The sequence below is a fragment of the Equus asinus genome, chromosome 23 (assembly GCF_041296235.1).
Source record: "Equus asinus isolate D_3611 breed Donkey chromosome 23, EquAss-T2T_v2, whole genome shotgun sequence".
Lineage (NCBI taxonomy): Eukaryota > Metazoa > Chordata > Mammalia > Perissodactyla > Equidae > Equus > Equus asinus.
The window spans coordinates 56,724,695-56,747,535 of NC_091812.1; positions in this window are offsets into that span (position 1 = coordinate 56,724,695).

Consider the following 22,841-nt stretch of genomic DNA (forward strand, 5'->3'; position numbering starts at 1 on the left):
GTAGGAATAAACTTAGCCAAAGAGGCAAAAGGTCTATACACTGACAACTATAAGACATTATTAAAAGAAACTGAAGATGACATAAAGAAATGGAAAGATATTCCATGCTCATGGGTTGGCAGAATAAACAATTAAAATGTCCATACAACCTAAAACAATCTACAGATTCAATGAAACCCCAATCAGAATCCAAAACACCGCCTTCACAGAAATAGAACAAAGAATCTAAAAATTTATATAGAACAATGAAAGACCTCGAATAGCCAAAGCAATCCTGAGAAAAAAGGAACAAAGTCATAATCCCTGACTTCAAAATATACTGCAAAGCTATAGTAATCAAAGCAACATGGGAGTGGCACAAAAACAGACACACAGATCAATGGAACAGAACTGAAAGCTCATCAATAAAACCATACATCTAGACAGCTAATCTTTGACAAAAGAGCCAAGAACAGACAATGGAGAAAGGAAAGTCTCTTCAATAAATGGTGTTGGGAAAACTGGACAGCCACATGCAAAAGAATGAAAATAGGCCATTATCCTGCACCATACACAGAAATTAACTCAAAATGGATTAAAGACCTGAATGTAAGACCTCAAATCATAAAATTCCTAGAAGAAAATATAGGCAGTACACTCTTTGATATCGGTCTTAGCAGCATCTTTTCAAATACTTTCTACTAAGGCAAGGGAAATAAAAGAAAAAATTAACAAATGGGAATTCATCAGACGAAAAAGCTTCTGCAAGGCAAAGGAAACCATGAACAAAACGAAAAGACAACCCACCAACTGGGTGAAAATATTTGCAAATCGTATACAAGGGGTTAATTTCCAAAATGAATAAAGAACTCATACAACTCAACAAGAGACAAACCAACAACCCAGGCTGGTCTGGTGGCATAGTCATTAAGTTCACATGCTCTGCTTAAGCAGCTTGGGGTTCACAGGTTTGGATCCCAGGCATAGCCCTACAAACTGTTCATCAAACCACACTGTGGGGGAGTCCCACATGCAAAATAAAGGGAGATTTCCCTGGATCTTAGTTCAGGTACAATCTTCCTCAAGCAAAATGGGGAAGAGTGGCAACGGATGTTAGCTCAAGGTCAATCTTCCTCACCCAAAAACACCAGATCAAAAAATGGACAGAGAATATGAACAGAAATTTTTCCAAAGAAGATATACAGATGGACAACGGACACATGAAAAGATGTTCAACATCACTAATTATTAGGGAAATGCAAATCAAAACTACAATGAGATATCACCTTACACTGGTCAGAATGGTTATAATTGCCCAGACAAAAAATAACAAACATTGGCGAGGATGTGGGGAAAGGGAACCCTCATGAACTGCTGGTGGGAAAACAGATTGGTGCAGTCACTACGGAAAACAGTATGGAAATTTCTGAAAATATTAAAAATAGAACTACCATATGATCCAACTATCCCACTACTGGGTATTTATCCAAAGAACTTGAAATCAACAACCCAAAGAGACCTCTGCACTCCTACGTTCACTGCAGCATTACTCACAATACCCAAGACATGGAAGCAACCCAAGTGCCCTTCCACAGATGAATAGATAAAGAAGATGTGGTATATATATACAATGGAATATTAGTCAGCCATAAAAAAGACAAAATCGTCCCATTTGCAGCAACATGGATGGTCCCTGAGGGTATGATCTTAAGCAAAATAAGCCAGACAGAGAAAGACAAATACTGCATGATTTCACTCATACGTGGAAGATAAACACATGGATAAAGAGAACAGATCAGTGGTTACCAGAGGGGAAAGGGGCTAGGAGTGGGCAAAAGGGATAAAGGGGTGCATCTGTACAGTGATGGACAAAAATTAGGCTACTGGTGGTGAGCACAATAAAGTCTATACAGAAACTGCTAAATAATAATGTACATATGAAATTACAGGATGTTATAAAAAATAAATAATGTTATTATGTTATATAATGTTATAAACCATTATGATCTCAATAAAATAATTGAAAAAAAAAGAATAGGAAATTTGTGGAATTTGGAGCTTTCAAGTTACCCATTCTCTCAATCCCCGCTGAGCCTTCCTTATAAGCTAAAGCAGACTTTGCCACCCTGTATGGTAAGACTTTTGCTGCCTCCCTTGAAGATTTTGTCATGTTACCTTAAAGGGAGTTGTCAATTTTCCTTACTCCTTACCTGTCATTCTCCTTGTTTCCTCCAAACCTACACAAAAGTCAGAACCCAGCGTGTTTCAAGAGGGCCATTACAAACTCAGAAGGAAAGACCTTACACAGCAATAAAATTTCGAGGTTATATAAATTTAAAAGAAAAAGGAAAGAAAAGAAAGAAGCCAGACACAAAAGGACAAATATCGTATGATTCCATTTATGTGAGCTACCTAGAATAATCAAATTCACAGAGACAGAAAGTAGAATATTGGTCAGCAGGGGTGGGGAGAGGGAAGAATGTGGAATTGTTCGATAGATATCGAGTCTCAGTTTGGGAAGGTGAAAGAGTTCTGGGGATGGTGATAGTTGTACACAATATGAATGTATTTAATGCCACTGACCTGTCTACTTAAAAATGATTAAAATGGTAAGTTTTATGTTATGGATATTCCACCATAATTTTTTAAAAAACTGTTCCACTAGAGCCCTAATTTGGAAGATGGCATACTTCCTCCAGCCATCTGAAGATCATTCTCCAAAGGCTCTATGCAACTCAGCCACCAAAACCAGCATACAGTGGCCTCCACAGAGCCTGTCTTATTTAAACCCCACTCCAGACGCATCAGCATATTTGCTTCTCAGTTTTTTCTAAATTTGTATTTTAGTTCCTTGAAAAAAATTTATTGAACACCTACTATACACTGGCATTGCTTTAGCTTCTCTATAGAGTAGTAAACTAAACAGTAAACCAAAAATTACTGCTCTTATGGAGCTTACATTCTCTATCTCTAGCAACATGTCAACATTTATTCAAATATTCTGAGCATCCTTTTTATAAATCAAAATCTCAATCAAAAAACAATGGGATCAGCAGGGTGTGCGCTACTAAGGAATCTGCTTTTAGAGCTCTTTCTTTGACTTTACAACTGACCAAAATTCTTGGCCCTATGTGGTCGGTTTCTTAAGAAAGATATTGGAATTCGCTTATGTTTGTCAAATATTTTTCAGACCTGGTGCCTCTTAAGCTATGATGTACTAATCATAACGAACTATTCTGTCAGTATAGTTCTTATTATAATTATTTATTCTGGAAAACCTAAAACACTTAATGTATCAAACATAAGTCTCATCAAACGCAAATGGTTGGCACCGACCAGAAACACTAAAATTATGTAAATCTTTGAAAATCAAAACTGATTGTCTTCCTTTATAATGAGAGTTTAAGAAAGGGACATATCAACATAAATCATTAAGAGGATATTTGAAAATCAAAGAGACGTGGAAAATAATCCATGTAAGTGTGCCCTGGGAATATGGCATTTGCATTCTTCACATCTTCCAGAACAATGTATGTTGTCAGAATATTGTGAGAGACCACACACAGAATTCTGGCTTGGAAAATTCCCTCAGCATCCTTCTAACATGGAGGTAAAGGGATCAATTCTTTATCTGTCAATAAAAAAAGACTGCAGGTAAATTTTGTTTCTGAAATGCAAAAGGAAAGAATAGAAAGAATAAAAAATGACTGAAACAGTTACAATGGGCTAGTATATGATTTGAGAATGTACATCTGTTTTTTTAGATTCTAGCAAGTATAGAAGATGCAAGAAATATCCCATTTTAAAAAGAAAAAATCAAAGTTGATATTAAATAGGATATTAAAAATTATGTTAAATATATATTGATATTAAATAGGATATTAAAATTATATTAAAATATCTTGATATTAAATAGGATACTGATATTAAATAGGAATTCTAGATTGACAGAATATGGGGGAAACCCTTGAAGTCTAAAATATCTTTTCCTCCAGATTTCCTCCAACATGGCCTTGAGTCTTATTTTCACGGCTCTGCCAGGATGAATTAGGACCCATGGTTATCCCTTTGTGAACAATTGCAGCTTTTGTGATCAATTGACTGTTTTCTTTATAATTACTAACTCCTTCCAATAGAGGAGTTGACTTTTTAAAAATATTTTTTATGAATGTATCACATTTGTGAAATATTATAGATATTGTGTGTATATACATAGAGAGAGAGAAAGAGAGAAATCAGAATAGAATGAACTTGTACGTTTCTTCTTCTATATCAATACTTCATCCTCCATCCCTGCCCACCCAGGTAAGCATTATTACCAACCTAATATGCCTCTTTTCCTATTTTTCTCCATACTTATATAATCCTATAGAGCTATACATATAAACATTTTTTATCATAGTTTTTGTCATTATTTGTTTCAAAAAACGCAATCATAATATATACACAATTATGCCTTGCATAAATCTCTTCCAGTCATCTCCTAGAAGTCAAATTCAGTCTAAGGGCTGTGTAATATTCTATGGTATGAACATTTAAAAATAATCTGACCAGGAGACTGATGTGTAGCTGGGCTTGGGAAGCTCAATTATGGAAACATTCCCTGATTTGGGGCATTTTCTTTTATTGGCCATTAAAAAACAATGCTGCAATAACTATCCTTGTAATGTCTTTACTAATTGGCACTTTTATTTCTATGGGATGAATTCCCAACAGTGAATTTGATGAAAGGGTTTATGTATCTTTTAATTTAGTCAGTTGCTGTCAGATTGCCTTCTAAAGAGGCTTAACCCTTCATATTTCTTTCATCAATGTAGAAAAATACCTGTGTGAGTCCGAATTGACTCAGTTATGCTGTGGCAACGAACAATCCTGAAATTTCAGGCACTATCACGAAAAACGTTTATTTTTCATTCATGCAAAATCAGACGCGAGCCCAGGCAATTCTCCCAGCCAGTTGTCCTGTATGAAGCATCTCAGGCTTCTCTGAATTTTGGGCTGTCATCTCAGCAGTCATCTGGAGGCCCCAATCATGTGAAATCTCATCCACAGTCATGAAAGCAGGTGAAAAGAGGAGACAGTCAAACTGCAATGACAAGAACGCACTTTGACACAGAAGTCACACATATTCATATTGCCCAGTGGTTGGCCAGAACTGAGAACATTGCCACATCTAACAGCAAAAGGGCAAGGAGTACAGTCCTATGAGTCCAGCAAGAGAGAAGACCAGAGGAGCGTACACTAGGTATCTCTGTTACAGCACCTTTGGTTCCATATTCTCTCTATAAGAGGTATTTCAGGTCTTTTTAATGTTTGCCTATCTGAGGGGTTTAAATGGTGACTTTGATAACTTAGTTTACATTCCTCTAACCAATATGACTTTGAACATTTTTTTCATATGCTAATTGGCATTTTCAATTTGTTCTTCTATGAATTATCTATTCATATCGTTGGTTCATTTGCTGGTCCTTACCTCCCTTTCCAGTCTTATTTTTCACTTTTCCTGTAACAAAATCTATAGTTATCCAAATAGATTTCTTAACTGTCTCTAAACACGTCAAAGACTGTAACATTTCTGTGCTTGTGCTTATGTTGTTAAACTCCCATAGACTTTCTCTCTCTCCTCTCCCACATTTATCTAAGTCCTTTCCTAGTAATGGCCCAACAAAAGGCCCACATCTCTCTCAAATATTCCTCTGCTCACAGGGCTTTCTTTTCACTAATTTTTTGTATCATTCTTTCGGTGCTTAGCGTATACAACCCTCACTTGCTGTTTATCATTTCATAAATATCCTGTCTCCCTTGAAGAGCTGGGGATTTCCTATTTTTTCCCAGTAAACAATGTTCCAAAATAAGTTTCCTTTTTTATACGATGATAATGTTTCTCTGTTTTCTTGAAGGAATGAAGGGTCAAAGAACAGATTAAAGACAAACAATCTAGGAGACTGAGACTATGTAGGGACACTGGGACCTGGTGAATCCTTTATTTAGTGTGTTGTGCTGTTGCCTGTAGTCTCTCTAGCACGAGAATCATTATAATTCTTACGGGAACATCAAGTTGATCAAATGTTTCTCAATTATCTGCTACTCAAATGAGCCATATTGAATAGGCAACATGAGGTGCTTAAGCTGAAGTGGGCCACTGGTACTTGCAGACAGACATGGTGCTCTCTTATTAATACATAATACATTCCAGGGAACCTGAGTGCATTAAAATATCAATGTATCATCCAAGGTACTTCACTTTCTCCAAAGCAGTAACTCTACTATTAAAAAGCTACAGAGCAATTCATAGTATATTCATAGCACTATTTTCAAGTCAATTTATTGGTAAAGTACCAAGAGAAAAGTATGAGTAACCCACTTTATAGATGTGAATGATCAGGAATGTAAGCTATGAAGTTGCTCTCCAGCGTGTTAAATACTAAAAATATCATTCAAGACCCCTAAGACGGCTCATTTATGGGTTTGTAATACTTCACTTGTTAAGAGGAGTGAGGAATAGACTGAACAACAATGAAAACCTTTTAAGTCCAAGTCCTCCAAATAACTTGATTAATTTTCCTTCCTTGATAATAATTATTGTTCTGGCTTAATAGCTGCTCTTCACCTTCCTAAACATTCTAAGTGCTCTGGACACAGGACAGGGGTCGGGGCGGGAAGCAAGCTCATATCCTAAACCAAAACAAAGGTACAATTTGGATGAAAAGATGGTTTTTATTGCATGTAACTTCAACTTGGACTATTCCATTTATGTGCCAGCAGACTGCTAACTGTGACTAAATCTGCATTTATGTGATACGTGTTGACAGTAAAATTGCGGCCTCAAACCCAGTTGCAAGCAGTAATCTGATGCCACTCTGGATTTTCAAAATATATATATTTTTAAAATCTCCAAATATGAGACCAAAATGGAATGCATGGCTACTTCACCCATAAGTTAGCAACAATCCACCTCAGGCTGTATTTCCATGTTCTTGCTGGCCACACATGCGTGCAATATCCATTATTAGCAGTTCCTTTAAGTTACTGCATTTTCGAATGTGAAAGACTAGAATAAGTGTATCGTTCCATGGGCAACAACATGTCTGAATCAGAGTCATAGTTATGCAATTTTGTTCTTGCTGCATTGTGAGTTGTACAGTAAAAGATGGCTTGGTATTCCACTTTAATGTTGCTTTGAGTTTTTCTACATTCTTGGTGTTATAATACATTCTTTTTTACTCTAAATATATGATCTGACAAAAAATTCATCACGTCAAATCTGCAAAGATTAATTAAACAAGGAAAGAAACTCTTTATTCAGGTTTTAGGCTGTCTCTATGTGGACAGCCGATCGTGAAAGTTTCCAGTCAAGTTTCACAACTTCTTTAAATTTGATACTTGGATTAAGTAATTATTTCTTTTGATTGGAATTGACCTATTCATACTAGCTGGACAGTTTCTTCAAAATAGTCAAAATCTTTGAGCATAAGATTGTGATGCATAAAAATCTTAGAGAAACACCAATGGAGTTTTGCATTTCTCTCAGTAGTGCCCCAAACTTTCTATGGATCAGAGTCATTCGAGAAGAGATTCCAAAATACAGATTTATGGGCCTCATATGAAATCTAGTAAGTCAGACTCCCTGGAGTACAGACTAAAAATTCACACTTAAAAATAACCTGCCGAGGAGACTATGATATATGGCTGGCTTTGGGAATCACAAAACAAGCTCAGAACTCTCTTACTATTATAAATATATAATTTAAATATCTAAATGAAAATAGTAAAGGACTCAAAATGTGCTAAACAAGTATCTATTGCATTAAAATCTATATTGTAAAAAGAATTTTTCATACTCGTACTGTTTTCCCACTGATGCAGAGGGAATTCACTTGGAAATTTCCAGCTCTCCACTTCATTTTGCTGCCCAAGGCTCACAGTAAAAATCTATGTTCTGACTCAAGTGAGGTATGCTCCATGGAGCTGGGAGAGATGCCAGACAATAAGAGGAAAAGAAATAGGTTGGAAGAAAAGTAATAAAGGTGAAAGATCTGGAGTAATCGTTGAGTAAATGCACCTTGCGATATCTTTTCTCTGATTTTTCTCATTAAGATTTCAGGAAAGTGTACAGGATGTATAATTCTTAATTGTTTCAGGGGAAATGAGGATCTTTATAGAATCAAACTTTCTTAAGCTGGAAGGAATGTAGGGGGAATTTAGTTCAATAGCTATAAAATTCGCCAGCTCGCACCCAGTGAATGGCCCCTGAAGCCAGACTCTGCACTTTGTGCACTCCATATGTTGAATGACTCGCCAGAGATTCTGAGAGGCAGTGTGTAATAGAGTAGGGAAAAAATTCTCATTAGATTTTACACAAAACCTGAAGTTCTTATGCATAATATGTAGCACATCTTCAATTACTTAAACCAAGTGGCTTGGACTACTCTTTCCTCTTTAGATACAGCCTCTTCACATTGCTCTTTATATCCCCTTTGCTCTGCTGAGGTTGCTATTAATATTCATTTTAACATGATATATTCTTAATTTGAATATTAGTAACTTTAATAAAGGCTTTACAGCTATAAAGGAAAAATGAGAAGTAAATTGATCACAAAAGAAAAAAGGCAAAAGAGAAAAAAGCAAACAATAATTTTAAAAAGTAATAGACAAAGTAAATTATGGAAGTAAAATAAATTAAACCAATCTATACAGTACATATGAGAGAATTGACTTTTCCATTAAAAGACAGAGACCATCAGGTGAAGAGGTGAAATATAAACAAAAACTCAGTCATATCTTATTAAAAAATACCTGTTTAAGAGAAATATAAAATAGAAAGTTGAAATTAAGGAGACGGGAAACACAAACCAAAAACAAATGTTTTAAGAGAAAGAAAAATAATCAGAAGTGACAATACTTTTATCAAAAAGGGTAGAATTTTTAGTTAAAAATACTAAATGGAATAGAAGGGATTATAAGAAAGAAAAGGCATAAGTGATAAGGAAATCATAAAGTCATATGCACCAAGCAATATGTCTAAATACATAAATAAAAACTATTAGGTACACAAGGAGAATGTGATAAAAACTTAAGTTACAGTGTTATTTATTTATTTAGTTAGTTATTTTGGGGAGGAAGATTGGCCCTGAGCTAACATCCATGCCAATCTTCCTCCACTTTTTTATGTGCGATGCTGCCACAACATGGCTTGATGAACAGTGTGTAGGTCTGCACCTGGGATCCGAACCTGTGAACCCCGGGCCGCTGAAGTGTAGCACGCAAGCTCAACCACTATGCAACTGCATCAGCCCTTTAAAGTGTGATATTTTTAATATATCTAATAATTGGATAAACTAGTAGAAAAACTAAATGACATAGGAATTTAATAATAATGTCAATACATTTGATATCATAGATATATACAGATATCTTTACATTCCTTGGATGGAGACTATAGATTTTCATTATATTCATGGAGTGTTTACAAAAATTGATCATATACTTGGTCACAAAGAAAACCTTAATGCATTTTAAAAAGTGAGATTTTATAGGTTACATTCTCTGACCATAACCCTATTGAAACAGAAATTAAAATAAAAAATGACCAAATTTAAGTGAATGCCTAAAAGTTAAGATATACATTTAGATAACTCTTAACAAAAAATAAATTTAAAAGCAAAATTAGAAATTAAGGAAACTTGTAATACTTACTACCACAAACCTCTAGGTCACTGTGAAAGCACTAATTAGAAGAAAATGTGAAGCCTTAAATACCTTCACTATTAAAGGAGAAAATTTAAAAGTAAAAGAGAGTGCCACCAGCAAGGTGGGAGAATAGGAAGTCCTAGCCCTCATTTTCCCACAGAAACGCTAATTTCACAATAGCATATGGACCAAAATAGCTTTATTAGATTTCCACAATCCAGTTAAGAAGTTTAAGTACACTATGTGAACACACAGCTGAGAACCACATTGAACAGATAAGAAGAGCAATGTCACTTCATCCACATCTGGCCCCCTGCTCCCAGCTGGCACAGCCAAGCTGGGGAGAATGCCCTAGCTTATGAGTTCTCCCTTGCAGGCAAGGAGAAGAGTGGAGCGTGTGCCCAAAGTTCCAGCTTTAGAGAGGGTTGGCAGATGGACTGGTTTCTGTCTTCCCTCACTTGAAGCTCTGAAGCTCTGATAGCACCACATAATTTAGAAGCTTGAGTGTCACTGAGAACAAAGGAGAATGGAGATGGGGACTAGGACGGGCTGGCTTGCTGTCAGCATGATCTGCAGAAGGTGCACAACTTGAGGCTTCTCCCTCAGGGGAGAGAGAGAGGAGTGGAGCTTGCATCCAGTGTGCCAGCTTTTGGGAGAGGTGGCCAAGAGACTAGTACCTGTCTCCCCTGACTCAGGGCGGTGACAGGGAGCCAGCACACCATTGCCTGGTTTCCACCACTGCGAACAAAGGGTAGTGGGGGCGGCGTGCTGCTGTGGAAGCAAAGAGCTTGCAGTACTGCAGACACCAGAGGGAACAAGAGATTACGAGCTCCTGAGAAAGAAACCAGGAAGCCTTTCTAATTGAAAAATTTCATGCACGAACCCAGGGAACTCACATCACACCCCCAAAAAAGGTTTCAGAGGCCCCCAGCATCTCTAGCCAGACTGATGGGTGAGGGTCTTCCCTGTATGAAGCCAATCTGTAAAGATAGGAGAGGTAGCTGTTTTTGCAAATACATGGATCTCGACACAAAGTTATGAGACACATGAAGAAACAGGGACACCTGGCCCAATTTAAGGAACAAAATAAATCTCCAGAAACTGACCATAAAGAAATGGAAGTATATGATTTACCTCGCTAAGAACTAAAAATAACCATCATAAAGATGTTGTACTAGGTCAAGAATATCAACGAAGGTATAGAAAATATAAAAAAGAACCAAATAGATACTGCCAATGAAGAATACTAAACACAGCAAAACTATCCTTCAAAAATGAAGGAGAAATAAAGACTCTTCCAGATAAACAAAAGCCAAGGGAGTTCATTACCAGCATATCTGCCTACAACAAATGCTAAAGGGAGTACTCCAAGATGAAACAAAAGGATATTAAATAGCAACAGAAAAGTATAAAGTACAAACTTCTATGGTATTTTACCTTCACTGGCAAAGGTAAATATATAGGCAAATATAATGTAATACTTTAACGGTGATGCATGAATCACATTTTTTTAATAGACTTTATCTTTTACAGCAGTTTTAGGTTCACAGCAAAATTGAGCAAGAAGTACAGAGATTTCCCATATATCCTCTGCCCCCACAAATGCATAGCCTCCCCCATTATCGATATCCCCTACCAGAGGGGTATATTTCTTACAAATGATGACGCTACACTGACATCATTACCACCCAGAGTCCATAGTTTATATTCGGGTTCACTCTTGGTGCTGTACATTTATGGGTTTAGATAAATTTAATGACATATATCCACCATTATAGTATCATACAAAATAGTTTCACGGCCCTAAAAGTCCTCCATGTCTGGCTATTCATCCCTCCTTTCCCCTTAGTCCCTGAAAACCTCGGATTGTTTTACTGTCTTCATAGTTTTGTCTTTTCCATAATGTCATATGGTTGAATCATACAGTATTTAGCATTTTTAGATTGGTTTCTCTCACTTACTTACTATTATGCATTTAAGTTTCCCTCATGTCTTTTCATGACTTAATAGTTCATTTCTTTTTAGTGCTGAGTAATATTCCATTGTATGGATGTACCACAGTTTACTTATCCATTTATTTACTAAAGAACATCCTGGTTGCTACCAAGTTTTGGCAATTACAAACAAAGCTGCTATAAACATCCACGTGCGCATTTCTGTGTAGACAGCAGTTTTTATCTCGTTTGGGTGAATACCAAGATGTGTAATTGCTGGGTCATATGGTAAGAGTATGTTTAATTTTCTAAGAATTGAAATCAGGATCTTGAATAGATGTTTTTACTCCCATGTTCGTTGCTGCATTACTTGCAATAGCCAAGAGGTGGAATCAGCCTAAATGTCCATTAATGGATGAATGGATAAAGTATAGTATATGCATACAATGGAATATTGTTCAGCATAAAAAGGAAGTAAATTCAGTCATATGTGACAATATGCATGAACCTTGAGGACACTATGCTAAGTGAAATAAGCTAGTCACAGAAGGGCAGATACTGTATGATTCCACTTATATGAGGTATCAAAAGTAGTCAAACTCATAACAATAGAATGGTGGCTGCCAGGTGATTGGGGAGAAGGGAGGGGGAAATGGAGAATTACTCTTCAAAGTGTATAGAGTTTCAGTCGTGCAAGATGAACAATTTCTAGAGATCTGCTGTACAATATCATGCTTATAGTCAACAATAATGTACTATATGCTTAAAAATTTGTTTGGAGGGTAGACCAGACGTTATGTGATTTTTTACCACAATAAAAAAAATAACTCTATCCTGGTTCAATGAATAACTAGCACCCTTAGAACTATCTCCTATACATGTGAATTTAAAGGATGCATCAATGCAGCATGGTGTGTTGAACAGGTCCTTTCATTAAAATAATACTGTCCAGATTCATAAACACGGGTAGCAATCTTAGAAACATCTTTTATTCATGTAAGAAAAAAGTTAAAGGAAAATAAAAGAACTAAGTATTCATCATAAGAAGTTAGAAAAGAACAGTAATGTGAAACAAAAGAAATGCGAGAATGGACGCATGCTGGTCCAGGGAGTCTATGTTTCATTTTGCAGACCTGGAGGATTCAGCAAAGGGCTCAAAGCAAGCAGTGACAAAAGGAAAGGGGTGCTTTCATGTGATTAATCTGAAAACAGTGCATAAAATAAAAGAAAAATAAAGATAGGTGGGACAGGGCATCAATTAAAAGATTTTGGCACCAATCTGATTGGCAAATATGTAGCACCTGGACTAGAGCCATACGGGTAAGATCGTAAAGAGAAATAGACATAAGAGATATTTTCAAAGGGGCAACAACAAACATAATGGCTAAATAGGTGCAGAGAATAAGAAAATACGTAAACAAGGATGTTTCTGAAATGTCAAGCAAAGGTGAAAGCATAGCAAGTTCACTGAAAAAAAATTGGTTGACCAGATCTGATTTATTTTGACAGAAACAATGGCCAACTTCAATAGTATTGTTAAGGGTGGCTGGGAGAGATTTTAGCATTGATTCACATTCCATTCCCTGTAAAAACAACTTCACGTCTAATCTAAGTACATTATATGTTTGGTGTTTAAATGCAACGTCAAGATATTTTTCTTATGTACCCATCAACTGCTTCCCTCTAAGCCACACACATAGAAATAAGAGGGCAACCTGTGTGCTAATTTCAGACGATGGAAGAACACTAAGGAGAAATGCTCAGCAAGATGTTTAAGACGCCAAAATGAATCTTGAGGAGCTGCAGGCTTAGTTAACATTCTAGGCTGGAGATAGAAACTTGCTATCATCTGTATGATCTCAAGCAAAGTTCTTTTCCTTCTGGGACCTCGGTACCCTTATTTGTAGAAAGTCCAAACTCCTGCCACACTAGAGAGCCTCTAATTTGTGAAGTTTGGCGTCATTTCACAGGTAAAGCAACTGATATTCAGGAGATACACCATGTGGTGTTTATATAAAACTTGTTTTAATATCTGTGCGATGGGTCCCCTGATAGCTGAAACTATCTTAAGAATAATTGTAACCTTTTACAATTTTTGCCACCTTTTATGGTAGGTCTTATTTATTTAGCAGCCATATATCAGGTATTGTTCTCGGCACTTTACTTAAAGAGTTTAACCTTTAGAGCATTACAGTAAAGTGATTATTATTTACTTTCATTTTACCAAAGAGAAAATTGAGGTTCAGCTTAACTATCTTGCCAAAGACCATTCAATCGATAAGAAAAGAAGAATACCCAAGTCTATTGACTGTAAGCCTATGCCTATTATCTTCCCACAAATTTACAACACTCAAATCTTACATGAGAAACAGAGAGTTGAAGATGACACATTGCTGCCATTTGAAACAGTGAGTCCAAAAACCAAAACGTTTTCCATTCCATTATTCCTTATGCTTTAAGTACCAACTCTTTATATTTTAGCCACTTATGATAGAAATCATTTTAAAATGCACCAACATTTCTACAATCTGTTCAACAGAATACATAATCCAAAATATAACCATTTCTTGGCCCTTCAGTCTCCTCACTGTTAATGTGCATTATTAAATTGTATAAGTGTTGGGCTTTATATATCTTCTATAATGTTTTATGTTTTCTGGGCTTGCAGTAAATAAGTCAGGCTTCTTCCTCTGTTAATAGCTGACTTTTTTTTCTCTCTTACTAGTATGTTGCATTGTTTCTAATCTGCTGCTTTATTTTGACTCAAAATTGTGAGACCCTGATGAATGCTTTAGGATGATTTTAATTTCCCATGAAATAAGCCATTTGGACTTCACTGCACATCAATGCTGCTCAGAGAAACTTTTAACTTGTGTCTGAGCTCACTGTTCAACATCTCAAGGAAGTTTAGATTTGAAGCAACTTGTATCACAACAAGCGAAAAAAACAGAAGACAAAAGCAGGGCTAGGTCATTCAAGGGTTAAGGTTTTTGGAGTTCTGGTGTCTTACCAAGCAGTGTAGATTACAGTATTCAAAAAGTTATAATAAATTTAGACATTATCTGGCTGAAATCAATAATCAGCAGGGTCAGAGTTAATGTTAGTACATATACAATGATTCTCTAGGATATGCATTTGAAGAGAAAAAGGGGGTCACTCATTTTGGAAAATATCACAATCAGCAGGGATGGGGAAATGGAAAGCCATGAGTAGTGTGAAAAAGTATATCCAGGATAGCTATACTTTTTTAAAAAACCCAAACCCCAGAAAATAAAGATCAGTATAATTATTTTGACTGGTATGAATCCACAGAAGAAAACAAGTAAGTATTCCAAGAGGGCTTAGGTACAAACTTTTGAGAAACCCAGATCTGAATAGTATTGGTATGCACTATACTTTTTAAGAGACCATCTAATTTTCTCAAAGCCCTAGCTACTGATAGAAAACAAAGAAACATCTGAGATACTACTGAAAAAGAGTTCGAAGGATGTGAGGAACAGGCAGACAGTAAAGATTCTCTTCAAGGAGGCTGGGTTTGATGGTTTAGAGCAGGGAAACTGGAAGATTAATTGGAAATCAAGCCCTGCCATGTTGACTGGGTGGCTCATTAAGGTAAGAAAATGGCAATACCAGGGTGGCGGCTCTGATGGGTAGAATAGATAGCCACCCTAAAACCACAGAACAGACTATAGTCTCCTCTCCCAGTGAGAATGGATCTTGCCAGGTTAATTTGGGTTCAGCAACTGGGAGGGGATAAATCTCCAAATTTAACTGTGCTTTAACATAGGAGGTTTGCGGGCGCTAATAACGTCAGAATGATCCTCTTAACATCAAATCACAACAATTCCCTTCATGTTTAAAAGGCTTCAGCATCTCTGTATTGCTTTCAGAATTAAGTCCACATTCCTGAAAAGACTTCCCAAGCCTCATTCATATCTGTATCTCTAGCCTTAGAATTTACTACTTTTTACATCACATTCTACATTGATGACCTTCCAAATGTCTTTCTTAATCTCGACATATTTTCCTGCCTCCGGGCTTGCACACGAGCTATTCCCTCAGGCTGGAGGACCCTTAGCATTTCTCTCTTCTCTTGGATAATTCAGTTTAAATAATATATTTTACCTTAACCCCCATAGACTAGAATGTTTCATTACTATGTGTTCTTATAACATTTTGTGCTCCTGCTAGCAGAATCTTTGCACAGTGTACTGTTATTCTGTTTCTCTATATTACTGACAGTTAACTGCAACTGAGCAGAAACTTCAACTATATGGCTATCAATTTCATCTTCCAAGGTTAGCATAGGGTCTGGTGCATAGTAAGTTCTTAATAGACTTTTCTTTTCTTTCTTTCTTTTCTTTTGTGAGGAAGATTGGCCGTCAGCTAACATTTGTTGCCAATCCTTCTCTTTTTGCTTGAGGAAGATTGTTGTTGAACTAACATCTGTGCCAATCATCCTCTATTTTGTAGGATGCCACCACAGTGTGACTTGATGAGCAGTGTGTAGGTCTGCACCCAGCCTCCCAACCCACGAACCCTGGGCCACCAAAGCAGAGCATGCAAACTTAACCACGAGGCCACTGAGCCAGCCCCTTAACAGACATTTCTTATTTAATTAATACTAATAAGGGGATGGATAGACATATGAGTAGGTGGAAGGGAGGATGGATGGATGGATAAACAATGCAGACTCTTTTTTGGGGTCATTAGAGTTGCCAGAAAAGCAAACTCCTCTTGTCATTATATTAAGAACAAACTTTGGATTTGTTTCCTCAAGTCTTTCTACTATTCTAAAAAATGGATAATTTTCCCTTTACATTTTCCCACTATGTATACCACGTAGCAATTTATGAATACCAATGTATTGGTACAGGAACAATATATTTACAGGATAGAAGAATTTTAACATCAACAAGAACTATATCCCCTTTTTTGTTGCTCACAAAGGATGTCACATTTCAATATAATTGCTTAGCTTTTCAGTGGGTTATTTGTAATCAATAGGGCAACTTAAAGTAAATGTATTTGCAATGGCTGTTGCTGTGCTATAACTGAACATCACTTAAAAATACATTATAAATCCTTTGTAAAGTATTCCTAACATTGCATTAATGTCGTCTATATATAGCTTGTTTCTAAATATGTTCATTCTTCAGAACGGTTCTTGAAATTAAAAAACGTCTTAAAATAAGACTGCTATCAAAGCTTGGAGAGTCTAGATAAGAATTCTGGAAGTTTATAAAACCATCCTATTTTGCCCCAATGAACAATCCCCGACTTCTTTTATTTTTATTTATTTACTTACTTATTTTTGGCTGGGAAAGCTTCACCCGGAGCTAACATCTGTTGCCAATCTTCCTCTCTTTTTGTTTTTCTTCCCCAAAGCCCCAGAACATAGTTGTATATTCTAGCTGTAAGTCCTTCTAGTTCTTCTATATGAGCCACCACCACAGCATGGCTACCAACAGATGAGCGGTGGGGTTCTGCACCCAGGAACTGAGCCCGGGCTGCTGAAGTGGTGAGAGCCTGGAACCTTAACCACCAGGCCATCAGGGCTGGCTCCCTAACCTCTTTTAAAGACTTCCACATAGAAACATACTAAGGCAAAATCTCCCTGTAAGCCTAGGGCATGCTATTTGTTATTCTGCAAGCTACAGGAAGACAATAAGGCTCTATAAACATGGAGGAAGATCACGACTGGCAAGACTACATCAGTGTGAATGCTTATAGTGACGTATGAAACATGGGATTTTAAGCACTGCAGGACTCAGACCACATAGTTCTTCTTAGGAGTACTCTTCCCCAAGATGCCTCTGTCTTTTCTTCATATCTCTGTCCCTAATGATTCAGCAAACTGAAAGCGTTAGTTATTTCAATTAAGCACAGTGCACTTTTGCCAAGTTGAAAGTATTAAAGAGATAGATAAAGATGATAAGAACATAAGATTTATTAATGAACTATGTGGTAGGCCTATATTACATGCTTTATAGTTATTTGGGAACTATTACCTTATACAAGGAGATGGGGAGACCAAGACACAGAAAATTTGAGAAACTTATCTAAGGTCACAATGCTAAAAATTTGTAGAGTTTGGGCTCAAAATCAGGTTTCAAGATATAGCATGATACAACATAAGATATTGCGTTCACCATCTGACTGTAAACAACTACAAACTGTATAAAATATGTACAGCAACTGTCGTCAGTCATTGGACCACAGCCCGTGCAGGGCTGTTATCCTTGAGAGATGAGAAACACCCAGTGAGCTCTATGTTCATACTGGCTTTGGGGCACTTTCTAAATAGCATCACAGGGAAGTAAGTAAAGGACAAACAACAACAATCTCATTAGGAAAAGGAAACCAAGATCGGAATACAGAGATGCTGAGGTGGCTTAAAGTTACAAGTTGGGGCACCAGAGAGGAAAGAGCTATAGAAGTAAAGGAACCACAGAAACCTCCAGAGGAGTTACCTTGAGTCTCTGGCCAAATACTAAGCTGCACATGCTGCAATCAAGACTCAATGAGGCTTAGCAGACAACAGGTACTGGAGACAGTGAGCTGAAATAAGATTTGGGAGAGTATGCAGTGTTGGGAGATATTAAAATTAGACCAGCCAGAAGTGTTGAAAAACCCAGGCATTTAGTTAAGATCAGAGAAAGTCCTCAGTGTGAGAGTAGGGCTACAGTAGTCCTTGAGTAAACACTTCAGTAGACCTGCCCCAACAAATTCTAAAAATCTTCACAGAGCATAAGTCTAAACCACCAAAAACTTAATTGCTCTCCAGAAAAACCTCAGTACCCTTTAAAGGAAGACAAGAAAACCCAGACATATAACAATGTAGCATCCATAATGTGCAGTTTACAAAAAGAAGGATTCAAAGAAGCAGGAAAATGTGACATAACCAGGAGAAAAACATAGTCAACAGAAACAGATCAAGAGATGACATGGATGTTGGACTTAGGACAAAAGGACTACAAAACCACCATTATAAATATATTCAAGATACTAAAAGAACTGATGAATATTATCAGTAAACAGGGGATTTTAATAGAGAAAAAATATTTAAAAAAACTGAATGGAATGCTTTTTTTCTTTAAGATTTTATTTTATTTTTTTTCCTTCTTCTCCCCAATGCCCACCAGTACATAGTTGTATATATTTTTAGTTGTGGGTCCTTCTAGTTGTGGCATGTGGGGTGCTGCCTCAGCATGGCTTGATGAGCGGTGTTAGGTCTGTGCCCAGGATCCGAACCTGTGAAACCCTGGGCCGCTGAAGAAGAGCACGCGAACTTAATCACTAGGCCACGGGGCCGGCCCCATGAATGGAATTCTAAATATGAAAATACAATATCGGATATTTATTGAATGGATTTAACAACAGATTAAAGGAAAGCAATGAACTTGAAGACAGGTTAATGGAAACTAAATGAAAACACACAGAAAAAAAGATTAAACAGTCAAGCAACAACAAAAACAGAACAGAGCCTGCAGGATCTTTGTGATGACATCAAGCAACAACGTACAGTAAGTGGAACCCCAAGAAGAAGAGGAAAAAGAGCGGGCCGGGAAAAAAAATCCTGAAGAAATAATTGCTAAAAATGTTTCACATTTAATGAAAAGGTATCAACCCACAGATCCAAGAAAGTTAACAAATGTGAAGCAGGATAAACACAAATAAAACCACATCTAGGATGATTCCAATCCGGTTGCTGAAAATCAAAGTGAAAAGTAAGGAGAAAAATCTTAAAAGTAGCCAAAAAGAGACACTTTACATATAGTGGAACAAACATAAGTATTATCACTGATTTCCGATCAGAAACAATGTGAATTAAAAGGCAACAGAATAAAAATATTAATGTCAGCTGAAATTCTATATCCTACAAAAATATCCTTCAAGGATAAAGGCAAAACAAAAACATTTTTAGCTAAACAGGAGCTGTTTATTTTCAGATAAACAGCTGAGCAGATTCGTCACCAGCAAATCTGAGTCATCAGAAATGTCAAAGAAAATGCTTCAGGCTGAAGGCAAATGACACCAAATGAAAACCAATAACTACGCAAAAGAATGAAGAACAGCAAAAAGGTAAATATATGAGTGATTTTAAACACTGCCTTCTCATTTCTTGATGTTTTTATAAAATAACTAACTAGATGCATGCATGCCTCACTCCTGCCATGTCTCCAGCAGGATCTACCTGTGCCCTTTGGAGGCCAATGTTTTTGCCCTATCCAAAGGAGATACTGAAGTAAAGACATAGAAGAATATGATGGGAACAGATAACAGAAAGCAGAACATAAAAACAGCCCCATGAGGGAAGGAAGTAGTCAGTTGAGGTCATTCCCCACACTGGGTGCTGTGCTTTATAGGATGAAAAACCAGAGGCAGAGCTGTCTTAACAAAAGACAGCCGTGAATATTTACGTCACTGCATTACACTGTCCACAGCGATGGTTCTGGAAGTGTTCAATACCTTAACAGTGGACCTGTAGTAACAACTACACAAGGGAAGAAATGATAGATTTCAAAACACACAAATCTTTGACCATCTTTATCCAGGTCAGCAAAAGGGAGAAGCTACTGATGTACATAACCATCCAAATGGTTACTGTGGGCATCGCATCCCCCAGACTCTCCCTACACTATGTAATGTCATGCTGCTGGCTCAAACAACAACAGGCTGTGAAAAGCATGCTGGATATGGCTGAGTCACCAAGGGAAGAAGCACAAGCCTACAAAGATCTTAGAGGTGACCAGGCAACTTTTCTTGAACTTTGCAAAGACCTCTGTTCGTGACTGTAAGAAACAGCAGCTGCACCTGCAGGTTGTGATTGGTCATGTATTTTACCTACAGCTGTGTCCTGCTGAAGAAGCATGGGAAAGACTATTTGCTCACTTTGGAAAAACATTTATTTCTGAGACCACAAGTGGGGGGTGACAGTTGTAACCAGGCCACCCCAGTTGTGTACCTAATAAACATACCCAAGTGTGTGGCAATGGTAGTGACTTGGGAATATGATATAGAAAATCAGTAGTAATGTGTGTGGGCACACATGTATAATTCGTTAGTAGCCATCAAAATGCAAAATGTTCATATCCCTTGAACCCAGTCTTACTTCCAGGAATCCTTCTATAGAGATATGAGTGCAAGTACGCATAATAGAAGTATACGTGAGTACTTGTAATAATACTCTCTCTGACACTGAAACTGTTAACACAATAAAGAACTTATCATTTTATAGGGCTATTCAAGAGATTCCTGCATCAAATAGGAGATTCAACGTGATAATCTCAAAGTTTCTTCCAATTATGAGCTCTTAATTTACTCAGCCATAGGAAGAGTGGGGAGCAGTAGTAAATGTGACAGTCGCAGGGAAATCCACAGTTCCAAAAGCAGGTGCTGTGAGCATGACAGAAACCAAGTCTAACCCTGCAGGCCCAGGACAGATAAACTCAGGTACAATGGCAGGGGCAGCCAGTGAGTGTTCAGAAGGAAACAAACCCAACATGGCCCTACCGTGTGCTGTCAACACGTCCCCAGTGGGTGTTAATACCATCGTAGTGGGTACTGCAAGCATGTCCTTGGCAGGTACTTCCAGCATGCTGGTGGAGCTGCCGATCTTTCCCTAAGGGGCAGCATAAGAATGACTGCAAAAGGAGAGACCACCGTAAAGCATGTTAAAGAAACAGTTAAAGGTTCTATAGCAGGACACCTTGGCTCAAACTACATGATTTAACAGGGTGGGAGCCAGAAAGACTTCCAGCCCAATGCTGAAACCTGTAAGGAACCGAGGAAAGAAAAGAAAGAACTCCCAGTGGAAGGAATTCTTTTCACCACAGGAAGGGTGAAATTCACTGCAGGACAGGAGAGGACAAGTCAATCTGAAAATCATCCTCCAGCTGGTCCTTAGCGAGCCATGGAAGGACTAGAGAATACTAAAAGGAAAAAGACAGGATAGCCCAGGCTAGCAGACACAACTTCTCTCCTTACACATGCATCAGCCACAGCCACAAAGGAATATAGGATGTCTTACAAATTTGAGAAGAGCCAATTTACAACAATCAGGTTCTTCAAGCAAATGACCTGATGGGATAGAATCCTTCTTGAGGAAATTTAAAGTCAACCCTGCTACAGAATCATTGATTCTAACACAAGGCAGAGAAATGCACACTGTGCCTAAGACTGCTGGGGAACAATATGGAAGTTATCACAAAGACAAGAGAGGTGAAAGGCTGAAATCCCTTGTACCATGATATCTTAGACCAAAGAGACAGTAACCTTTGAAGCCTGTGAAATGGGAAATAAAACGAAAGCTGTAATGGAAGACTAAGTTTCAGGGATGTACCCCAAGACAGCCAATTCCAGCTTTCCTTACAGTTAAATTCAATAAAAATGAAATGCTCTCTTCCATTTGAATTTTTGTCCTAGAGTCTAGGAGTGTCTTCACAGTAGGTTCTGTGATTTCAACTATGCTGCAGCCTGAGACATCGTTCTCCAAGTGCAGCCCCACCTCCCAGCCATGCCCAACAAAGACATTATCAGTGATTTATCTTTTCTTATTTTCCTTCTGTCTTTGGCTCCCCAAAGATACAGCTTTAAAAAATTACAGATTTCATGCTAGAGAAAACCATCACCTCTTCCTTTTCATCTTCCTCTTCTTCTTTCTGAAGGTCTGTGAAAATAATTAGCCCTACCCATAGACCAAGCAAGGAAAGGACTCATGCCCCTAAGAGGATATTCAGGGGAGGGAAGGGGAGTTGTTCAGCAGCTTTTGCTGGCATTCAGAGTAGGCAACTCTATCATTTAGATCTTAACATTCCCACCCCTAGATGCACAATGTGAAGAAAATCTTATACATGTGCCAGGAGACAAAAAGAATGTTTACAGAAAAATAATCTGTAATAATAAAGCACATTAAAGAGTCCCAATTTCCATCAACAGGAACGTGGATAAATTTGCATACATGTATATAGCGAGGTGCTAAACAACAATAAAAACAAGTAGTAGATATGGAAATTAGCATGGGTGGATCTGACATGACACTGAGTTTAAAAAAGCACATCACAGAATACATATGATATAGTTACATTTATAGAACAGTTCAAGAACAAGACCAATATATTTTTGAGTGCACACTTATTAAAACTGTAGGAAAATACAAGAGAAGGATAAACACAAAATTCAGTTAGTAGTTATTTCTTGAGGGAAAGGAAGGAGATGTGAACAGGCAAGTAGACA